We start from the raw sequence: 12,116 nt of genomic DNA, 5'->3' as shown, positions 1-12,116 counted from the left end.
TGGAGCAGAAGCTGTGTTCCACTCACCAGCAGTCTCAAAATCCTGTGGCCAAGCATTTTCAATAAATGGTGCTGGTCTAACTGGCCGTCTGTATGTAGAAAAATGAAAATAGACCCATATTTGTCACCTTGCAAAAAGCTCAAGTCCAAGTGGATTAAGAACCTCAACATAAAGCCAAATACACTCAATCTAATAGAAGAGAAAGTGGGAAAGAGCCTTGAACTCATTGGTATGGGATGTGGAACAGTTGGAGGGTAGATGGTGGGGGGAATAAAATCTGGAGTATAAATAAATAAATAGATAAATAAATTTTTAAAAAGACAAAAAGTTTAAAAGAAATGATTATATTAAACCCATGCTGTGATTAAGATGTAAGAGTCAGAGGCATTAGATGGATCCTCCAGGAACACAAGAGCTAATACACATATGAACTCTCAGGGAGTGTGACTGCACATATAAGACCTGAAGAAGTTTAAACCAGAAAATAATCCCATCATATGGTAGACTGGGAAGACACAAAGTCCTACCCTTAACCGAAAAGCTATTTGGTTACTTGCAATAGATACTTGCTATGAAAAGGAAAATTATTTCTCCCAAAGGAATGCCACTGTGTTTCATAACACGGGTACTACACACAAGAGAAGTTGGCCGACACACAACGAATTTAGAATTCATGTGAAGTTTCTCTTCTTTTGTTTTAGCATATTTGCCTTGTTTGTTTGGATTGTTCACTTTTTATTTTTTTTAAAGGAGAGGGAGGGGAAGAACCTGAACTTGGGTTGATAGAGAAGGTGGGGTGGACCTGAGAGTATTTGAGCAAAGCAAAGAATAACATCCAAACATATTTCATGAAAATATTTTTAATTAATTAAAAGGGTTATGAATTCCAAGGCTGAAGACATGTCATATATTTTGGATACCAGAAAAATTCATTGAATTAAACACATTGCAATCTGTTATTTCTTGTCGTTCACATTTTAATGATCAACCAGGCGTGTTGTTTTCCATATTGTGTGTTATTATCAATCATTACTCTATCATATCATCAATAAAATAGTCTAAGAACTGTTTCACAGATGGATCTAGAGGGCTTGGTTACTAATGTGTGACTAACTTCTTTTGCTTTGCTCCCACATGAATGATGTAAATGCCACAAAGATACCCTACCCAGTGTGGTGCCTTGATAGGCAGTTTTTCTTTGGTTTATAAGAGGCCCTGAGCTTGGGTACAGCTCCAACCCCGGGAGTAACTCATCCAAGCATCTATTAAGCTATGAGATGTGTGTCCTTGTCTCACTTTCTCGCTTGAAGGCATCCATTTATGCTTATTTCCATCCTTCAATTGATGGATTGATACTGGAACTGATATACGTCATTTGTTTTTCCATCCATTCCCTCTGTAGCAGTCATGGATTCACTTCTGGTGCCAGATTGAGTCCAGGGCGATTTTAAACTCTAATAAAGCAAGGAAAAACTCTCCTCCCAGTTGGATTTTTCCTACATATTTGTTAATATGCAGCAATCTGGGGAGAGATGAAGTCGGTGGCTCATTTTCAAGGGAGGAATCCAATTTGGATTTATGGATGTTGCTGTCACCGGAGCAACGTCGTTTTATTCTTTCACCAAGGATGCAGCGTCAGGGTTTACTGCCGGTGCAGCTAATGGAGATCTCTCAGGCTGTTTGGGTTGAGAGCATTTCTGTTTTTATGTATTGGAGTAATTACCCCTCCTGTCCATATCTCAGGAAGTGTCTGGATTGGAGGATTAGGATAAACATCTTCAGTCAGGCTTTCTGAGTGTGATCAATGTGGGGTGTTAGCATCTCATTTGATGTGTTTTTATCAAGGCTATGGGGTTTCCTAACTCTCCCTTTGAAGGAACTCTCTTTCATTTCTTGAATCACCAGGGCTTGACTTAAAAGACTGGGACAAACTTAAGGATACTTTTGCAAACAATTTCTGTGTTTGAGGTTTAGCTTAATCTCTGTTTCTGCCTGAATCCATCCCTGAATACCTACAGGTGGGTGTTAACTATCTCTCACACCATTTCCCCCTAGAAGTACGGATATTAGAGGCTAGAAATCCCACTGTGTGAACAGCATTTGTGTTGCAGAAATCTTTGAAAATAAATATAAAGAGCAGTTTTAAGTTCTTGACACAAACTTTGCAGAGCAAACCAACCCACCATATCTCCTGTCTCTGTGTATGAATTGCATCCAACAGGACATGCTTCTCCAACAGGAGGATAACTGGTAGAAATGATGAAATACCAGCGACATGTAATTACTACATATAGTGCAATTTATATTAGGGCTCACTGTTGGCTTGTACATTGTATTGCTTGCACAAATGTTTAGTGAGTCATATCTGTTATCACAGTCGTATCACTTGGAACAGTCTTATTGTCCCCAACGTCTTCTGCTCTATCAAATCATCCTTCTTGTGCAAACACTGGCATTCTCCTCTCTCTATAGGTTTGACTTTTCTAGAATGACATCCAGTTGGAAGTAAACAGTAGATAGGCTTTGCCAACTGGATTATTTGATTCAGTAATATTCAATATTCATTAATGTTATCTCTGTCTCTTTTGGCAAATTGTTACACCACTTTGTCTTGGCCCTGAGTAATATTCTGTTGGCTGAATATACCACTGTGATCCTTTTATCTACTGAAGGGGTTTTGCTTCTGTCTGAATTTTGGAAATTAAAGGTCTTGCCTGTATATGATAGTTGTTCTAACATTACCTCTTCTAAAGACTGTTGGCTCCACTCTATTGTGATTTGCCACATGATTCAGTTCTACCACACTTGGGCAAATATCCCAAAGACTATATCCTACTATACAGGTACCTTCTCATCAACATTAATTGCCTCTATATTCACAAAAGGCCAGAAATGATAACAGCCTTGATGTTTATCACCTGATGAATGTATAATGAAAGTATCATTTATTCCCACAATGGAATATTCTTATGCTGCTAAGATAAATAAAATTTGTATCTTTATAGATGAAACTAGAAGTAGGCCAGACCTAGAACCTGAAAGATAAATGTCACATATTTCCTCTCATTTGTGGATGTTCCTTTGATATGTGTGTGTGTGTATACATATACATAGACACTCACATACACACATATATATCAACAAATTACTAAAGAACCATACATGGACTTTTAAAGAAGAAGAGGAAGAACACATTGTAGAAAAATTATAAGTTAATAATGAGGAAAGAAGAGTTATATTGGAGTTGCAGATAGAAGGTTAGATTAGATGGTGAAATATGGGAAAACTACATAATAATAAAGAGTTTTTGAAACAGTAATATGTAAACTTACAACTATTTGGCCTTTGCTTTTTTATCTAAATTTTAAAATCTTCTATTGTCCTAGAACACGAAGGTATTTTATTTTGACAAAAAGCACAGGGACTGTCTTCAGTTTTTCCCTGATGTGTTTTCCTCAATGTTCTTCATGAAGGAAATTATTTGACTGTACATTCACTTCAAAGTCCACCAATTATTTTTCTACATAGAACTGTGTCCATATTGAAGTCACCAAAGTAGAGTGGATATGATTAGACAATAGAAGGGCTGTCTATTCTATCTGCTTCTTCCTGTTCTACACTGCTCAGAAATTTCCTAACTCTACAGAAGCTGTGCTGGTTCAGAATAATTGATACACAGATAAATCTCAACAGATTCTCAATTCTTCAAAGTGTGAAGTGAGTGCTTATTCATTCATGATTCTGGTATCTTATACAGTATCTGATCTATCAATACTGTACTCAAGATTGCAGAATGATTGGATTTACTTTTTATGTCTAACTACCACGCTTGTACATATCTTAACTATTACTGAGGATAACTTATCAAGCTTTGAATTTCAAAGGGAACAGAGAACCATTTTGTCCATGTCCCAGGTAAAGTCATTATATCACATTAACATTTTAAACACTAACTTGCTTTAGCCAATGCAGTACTTAAGAAAGAAAACACTGTCTGGCCAAGCCTTTGTTTTCTGATAGGAGACAAATACTAAACTCTAAAAAAAGGAGCAATTCTCCACCTGCAGGCCAGAGCACACAAAATGCTAATGAACATGACAAATTACAATGGCAAGAATGTCTAAAGATGACGAGGGGAGTGGAGTTCTGTGACAACATTTCACAGCTCGACCTCATTTCAGCCTCTTAGGCTTTTTAAACAGTTGAATGCCAGGGAACAAGGGAAAATGCAGGTTAATTTCATCACTGGCTCAAGCCTCTACACCTAGCCTTCTAACACAATGACAGTACCCTGCCCCAGGAAAAACAAAATACAAGAGATTGTTACAATATACAAACCTACCTCCTTGAGTTAAAGTACCTTCATGATAAGGAAAGAGCAGATTTGTATGAATGCTCATAGAGAGCACTTAACAGTAACCAGGACAAATTACAGCAGAGGGTGATTTAACTTGGGGGATGAGTCATCCCATGTGGTTAGAGCCACCATGAGTGAATGCCTTTTGATTTAGCCTTCATGCAAGTAGAAACATTGTCTGTAAGACTTTGAGAGTGCCTGCTGCACTGACAAAATGCATTTAGCTACTTAGCTAAATGATTGAATCACAAGATTGAAGGATGGTCAGTTTGATTTAAAAATGGTTCAGATGAGTTGCAATCAAGTTCCAAAGTTCCTATTGAAATCATCTTTGATCCATACTTTTTCTCTCCATGTATCATAAGATACACTCATACTCATATATGCAATGCATGAATCTCTTGCCAAACCAAATCCACAGTGACATCACCTTAAACTCTGAGTAATGTAGTGAAGACAGAAATAGAATTGGCCATGATATGATTCCATGGAAGCACATTAGTGATGCTTACCTAATCTTGTGGCATCAAGCCACTCTGCACAAAAAGTTATGTCAGCTTTGTGACTTACATTTTGAAGAAACTTTGATCTTTGGAGAGAGCTACAATTTGAGCCATTGATCACTATATTGATTATATTTTTGTTGCTTTTCTCAAACTATTCTAAGGCAAGTAGAAATATTTAAACATGGTATGAGATTCCATTACTATACTGTGATAGTCATTACATATTGATTATGGAATTTCTGTCAACATCAAACTAGACTTCAAAATCCTTAGGAAGTTACACTAAGAAGATAAAACACATCAACTTGAATGATGTGTGAATTCAGATTTCTATCCACAATGGCAAGCCACAAAAAGTTAAGATTTGCAATCTCGTGTTTCACTTTTAGTCAAAGAATGTTTGCTATCTGGGTATTATAATGTAGCATGATGGCTACCATGGGTTGCCCAGTTGACACACTCTAGAATTACCTAGGGAGAAAGCCTCTGAGAATGGCTGTTAAGGATTTAACTGGATATGGTTTGCACCTATGTATGGCTGTGATGAATTTTCTTGATTATGTTAGCTAATAGATGTGAAAAGATCCATCTTAACATAGATTGTATAAGAGGGAATAGTCTACTTGAGCACAAGCATTCTTTCTTCTCTTCTTCCTCACTCTGGACACAATGTGACCAAATGCTTCATATTCCTACAAACAGCCTTGACTCCTTTACCAGGATGGACTACATCTTCAAATTGAGAGACAAAAATAACTCCCTTCCTTAAGTTGCTTTAATTAGGGTACATTGTGAGAGCAACATGTAAAATAAGTATTATAAATGTTAATTATCAATAAAAGTTCTTATTTAAAATACTACTTTATATTCTAGCATTCTCATGGGTTGACTTTATATTTTTTATTACATTCCATAAAAAAACCCACATTATGGGACCCATTGTAGTATATTCAATGAAAAAAATAAGTAATTGACCAATCAATAAGTATCCTGCTGATTAGCTTAAATCATACATGTTGTACAAAGAAAATAGTTTTATACCAAGAGCTAAAATATTTTTATTCTATTCCTCAGTATACTTGTAAATACCTAAATGAGACACAAGTGCTCAAAATCTGTGGATGGAAGTTTTCTTACCAAAAATTGAGGTTAAGCATTAGCTTAATACATATGCAAGAATAGGTTTATCCACAGCAGGCTCATGCTCAGACACTTTGAAAAGACTTAAGTGTTATCATTTTTTAAAAATGAAGTCTCCTTTTCTGTTCTTCTAGTTAAAAATTATTTTTAAAACATTTATTAAATATATTTTGATCATATTTTCCCTCTTCCAATTTCTTCCAACTGCTTTTCCCCCTCTGTCCACTGAACTTCATGTTCTTTATATTTCTTAAAGAAAATAAAAAACAAATCCAAAACCACAAAACAACAAACAGAAGACAACCAACTATGCAAACAAACAAACAAATAAACAAACCATGCCAAAACACAGCATCTATGTTGTTTTATTCAACTACTACTGAGCCTATCCAGGAGTGTGTACATTATATCTAGTATCACTTCATTGAAGAAAATTAATTTTCTTCTTGCCACTGATAACAATTACAAGTTGTGTAAAGGTAGGAGTTTATACTTAATGTCCTTCTACGTAGAGGGATTTTGTCTGGCTTGTATTCGATAAGATCATGTGAATGTTCCCACATTCTCTGCAACATTAGTGTTTAATCTCCCTATCTTCTACATTTGTTTCTTAATTTTCTTAGACTGGAGACTACTTGTCATTTAGAGGCACAGCTCTTAGAAATTGACAATATACCCTTCTCTGAATATGCACATCCATTGGTGACAAGACTAATGAAATTCCTAGAGTTACTGATTTCTTAAAAATTGACTAGATAAACATTCCAAAACTGAAGGATGAATATTGAAAACAGAATATTATTCAGCCATAAAGACAAACAAAATCATGGAATTTGCAAGTACTTTTATGAAAATACAAATATACTGAATGATGGAACCCATTTCCAGATAGGAAAACACTGTATGTTCTTTTTAACTTGTGTATCTTAGCTCAGAATCTTTAGATGTGGGTATAGGACCTGGAGTTTCTGAAGATAGCAAAAAAGTCAAATATACTATGGAATGTTGAGGAGGGCAGACAGGACTACTTGAAAGGGGAGTAGTTGAGGACAGTTGCTATTAAGGGGGAAATGGGAAAAAAAGGAGAAGAGGCTTACCAGGGTAGGGGTAGGGTTGGAGGAAAACAAAGAGGGAGAGGGAAGAATAAGGGTTAGATAACTACAAATGTTGAAAGAAGCTGTAGAGATTATATAAGTAACTAACCAACTAACTATATTGTTATAAATTCCTGCCTCACATAGCCTATCTAAAAACAACAACAATAACAACAAAAATACTTGTTGCCCAACATAGTAAATTCCTTTTCTAGATGTCTGTGAGAGAAATCTAAAAGAAGCCCCTGTACCTGCAAACAATATAGGCTATTGCCATTGGCTTTGGTGCCTCCTTGAGGGGAAACATAGTTTAATTCTTTTGTTGAAGATAGCACATACTTCAGACACAAGACTTGGAGAAATCAATATGTATCTGACCTGGCTGTCTCCCGACTGGGAACTAGTTTCCATATTATTGGAAAGAGCAATGAAAATGTCCAAGGTAGAAAAACTATTTACAGTACTACCTATCTCTAATTCTAGTTACCAGCAATGATAATCAAGGCGAGTTGTTCCTTAAGGTGTAATAGTGGATCCTGGGTATAACCAACAACCAGTTAATTGGACTTAAGACTCACACAATATGAAAGAACTGATGCTCGGTACTGTGGAGATAGCCAAATATCTCACAGCCAATGAGGCCATGGAACCAAAGGAGAAACCACTGCTGCTGCTTTCTATACCAGTACCATTCTTCACTGCACTGAAGTACTTATTCTTAGACGTACAGATAAGTGTTGCTCTTATTCTTCACCAAGGAAGCTTTTTTTTTTTTTTTCAGTGAAGGGAAACCATTACAGAAAGATACAAGTTGTCAAAATGCAGACATCAACTGAATACAGGAAATCCATCCTCAGTTATTACATTGACAACATCACAAAAGAGGCTCAGAGAACAATACAGAAAACAGTATGGAAATGTTATGAACCCAAGAAACAGGGCAGAACATCTATTGTGATATAATCTCTTTAATATATGTAATATACTAGATATATTACATATATTAAAGATGCATAAAGGGAAGAATGGAGGGGGGAAGGAAATAGGGAGAGAGAGAGGGAGTGGGAGAGGGAGAGGGAGAGAGAGAGGGGGGAAGAGAGACAATAAAATTATAGGGATAGGTAAAGAGGAAGGGCAAATCTGGAAGTTGTTGGAGAAAAGGGATAATTTTGGGGTATGAATGTGATCAAGATACATTTATTAAAATTTCAAAGAACTAATAAAATATTATAGAGAACTTAAGCAGTTTGATTCACTTCCAAAAATTACTACTTTAGACTGGGCAGTTCCACTGGCTAAAATCAACTTTTCTCATCCATACTATCTTTTCACTTGTTTCCAGAATTCCCATCAACAGAAGCTCATCACTTCTGCATTTGAAATTCCCTACCATATTAAAAAATGGCACTCCCTGAAGTGCTCTCTTGGAAGTTTGCATCTCTGTGGAAGAAGTTATAAAATTTTAAAATGTGTATACATCTATATGTCTTTCCCTAGTGCTTAAAAGAATAGATGAGTGAGGTATACCTGGTTCGTCTTAAAGAGATGCAGTAGCAATGTTCTAAGATATTGAGATGATATAGTCTCCCATTGAAAGCAAGTTCTAGGATGCCATTCAGTGGCATCTTTAACCTTTAAAACCATAAAAACTAATATGTATGCATTTCAAGTTAAAAAAAATATCTCTAGAGAATCTCCCTAAAGTTTTCATGCCTTTTTTTTAAAGAAGTGAAGGCTATCAAAAAAGGAGGCTGTAGGTCCTGTGATGCTAATAATTTTTAAAGGAGAATAGATTATCATAATTTAAGACTAAAATAATAACGCGTTCCTTCATGTTACTTTTCTTATGATATGCATATATTACTAGGGAACCTGTGACTCTAATGCTTACAGACATGCTTTTGGTCCTTAGTTCCTTATAAGAAACCTGACTTCAACAAGTACTTGATTGGCATCTGACAATTCTCAAAGGAAATACTTTCAAGCTTTGGCATTTTTACAAACTTTCCTTATCTTCAAATTTTCTTCAAACTCCACCTTCATATAGGTATGGGTCTGTGCTTCTTTTGGCACAGTTCTCATATATCATAGTACATAGGGCCACAAGTTTTAAGCATTACTTAGCCACCAGCATACAATTGTGACTATGCTTATCAAAGTGATAGAAATGTCTTCTTTGTATCTTTGTTCGCTTATGAGGCAGATCGTCATTAATGGTGAGCTCAATAGCATACTTTTCCAAGGCTTCTTCTGTCATTTATTTAGTACATGTGTTGGCTACAGCAAACAATCCCCAGTCATTGAATTTTCCAGATGTTTGCACAGTAGGTTCAGTGTTTTTAAACTATCTAAATGACGGTCCCAAATGACAAATGTTCATTTTCAAAATTAGAGCTGATTACGAATTACCTGTCAAAAAACAGTGTGCAGGGAGACCAAAGGAATGAGAAGTCTTGTCCAATGAGAATGGATGAATAAGAAAAAAAAATAAATGAGTCAGGCTACTCAATATCCCTAAGGAATTTTAAATAACAGTAATTTCATAAGAGTTGTTATATTAATGACACAACTTACTATCAAAAGGCTGAACCCTCCCTTTTTTACATGTCTCTGGTCTCAACATTTTTTATTGAAAAGAATAATGACCAGGAAAGTCTTGGATGATCACTAATATGAGCACATTTTTTCTCTTAATTATCCATGGGGGCTAAGGTTTAATATATTGGGTGATCATGTAATGGAGACGTCAAAAACTGTTAGTTCCCTCTTCATTGCATTATAGCTCTGTTTTACTGCTGGTCACTAATCATTTTTCATATAGACATAATGAATGTGAAGCTGTTTCTTCACTTGTAAGGTGGAAATAGTAAAGTTGGGTGCGAAAATAGGGATACAGATTTCTTTGTAAACTTCAAAGTACCACTAGTGTATATTAATGGTGAAATATTTCCTTGCATGGATGTTTCCACATAGTAACTATTTTCACAGTGCATTTGCTTCCATATGCACACCATATATTAAGAACCACATTTTAACGACTTGCTACTTACTAGATCTTAGGTCAGACTGTATTAACTTCTGCAACCCTTGTGATTTTAAAAGGTGGGTGATAATGTTTCAACCTTATAGAGAAGAAGAGTAGGAAGTATAGTGTAGGGAAATAACTAAGTTATGTCATTGCTGGCTTTGTTTGGACGGGATTGACCAAAGTGAGTTATTCTAGAAATGCCCCCTCTTCTCTGAGCTATATTAACACTCAATATAATGTTCATGTCACTTTGGTGCAACACATTTGGAGCACTGATATAAAACTGTCTTCAAATGCAAGAATACAAAGTAAGCAGCCCCTTAAAAAGACATCTTTTTGAATCGAATGTACCTCAGAGACTGATAATGTTGCAGTCCGGGAATGATGCTGATGGATATCCACAGCTGAGAAATCTACCTTTCAGAATTTCTTATAAGATTGACATTAGCCTTCGTGATAGACATAAAAGGTATCTCACATCACCATATCACTGAGTGTTATGTTAATCATAATGAAACCACATGGTAACTTGACTGTTTATATGTCCATCTTACAAGTAGCAATGATTTAGAATTACAATATCCCAGAACCAAGAATGAAAATTGAGTAGTAATATTAGAAGAAACGAATACTAAATTCTCTTGATGTTACCTTGGTAAACTTTGGACACTAAAGAGAAAAATCTGAAATCAGGCTGACCACAGAGTCAAGATTTGCTTCCTAGGGCAAAACAGAACCATCTAGATTTTCCATCTTTAAAATTATAATCAGCAGCGGGAAGTAAAGCAATATCCACGGCCTCTTATAGAAATATAAAGGCTTTTTTTTTATAGAATTCACAGCAGCAAATGTTATCTTGATGCTCAAGAAAACCATTTTCATTATCAGTTGCGTTTCCTCCAATTGATTATGACTTTTCCTTTAAAAAATGCATTTAGGCAAAATTTCTCTCTGCTTGATTTAGCCCAAGGGAAATTTTTCTGAGTGAGAAGGGGGAGACCACTCTGAAGTGACATCGCTGCTGCCTCTCTGCTATGCACCCATGGCCAAATAGATCACATTTGGTTGAAATTGTTTTTAGCTCCTATTGCTTAGGAAAACATAACAATAAAGAGTCCAGTTGTATGACATCACTGCCATTATTATGCAAGTTAATGAATGATGACAAACCTTGGCTTGAGTGTGTGTGTGTGTGTGTGTGTGTGTGTGTGTGTGAAAGTGACAGAGACACAGAGAGACAGAGACACAGAGACACAGAGACACAGAGACAGAGAGATAGAGAGGCAAAGACATAAACAGAGACAGGGACAGAGAGACAGAGAGAGAGAGACAGAGATTTTGAAATGGAGAGAGAAAAGAAGAGACAGCAATAGAAACACATAGACAGACAGACAGGCAGACAGCCTGGCAGATGGACAGAAAGAGACAGACATAAAGTTGTGAGGTTGTGAGTTGTAGGACAGAGATCTGAAAGTCAGATACTCTTTGCTTCCCAGAATGACACTGGAGTCAATCCTCCAAAGAGCAGTGAGGACCCACTGATTCACATAAGAATCTAAGTGAGCAGAAAAAGCCACTGGAATTAAGGCTGATATCAGTTAAGATTGACTGTCCAGTGGTACCACTTCAGATGAAATGGGAATGCATTTATATGTCAGCTACCACCAAAGGCTTATCTTGCAATGGAAAGAGGTTAAGAGATAGGAAGAATTTTTAAGTGGATCAAAGCTCTTTAAGATTCATCATTAAAATATTACATATTACCCATTAGGCTGAACAGAGATCTGCACAGTGATGGAAAAGACTAAGATTTGTTTGAGCAAAGCAGGGGATTTAAAAGTCTAGGACAAATCTTGCCTTCTACTTTAGAGAGCTTAAAAGACAAATATGTTTAGAACAACATTTCGATTTTGCAGATGTAAAGGGCCTCTGAATTTAAATTTCAATATATAAATCCCAATTTTGCCATGTAAAATTAATAATGGATTTTT

This window comes from Mus caroli, chromosome 5 (genome assembly GCF_900094665.2).
Source record: "Mus caroli chromosome 5, CAROLI_EIJ_v1.1, whole genome shotgun sequence".
In the NCBI taxonomy this organism is placed as follows: Eukaryota; Metazoa; Chordata; class Mammalia; order Rodentia; family Muridae; genus Mus; species Mus caroli.
The sequence above is the reverse complement of the archived record's forward strand: the minus strand, read 5'-3'. Positions refer to the sequence as shown.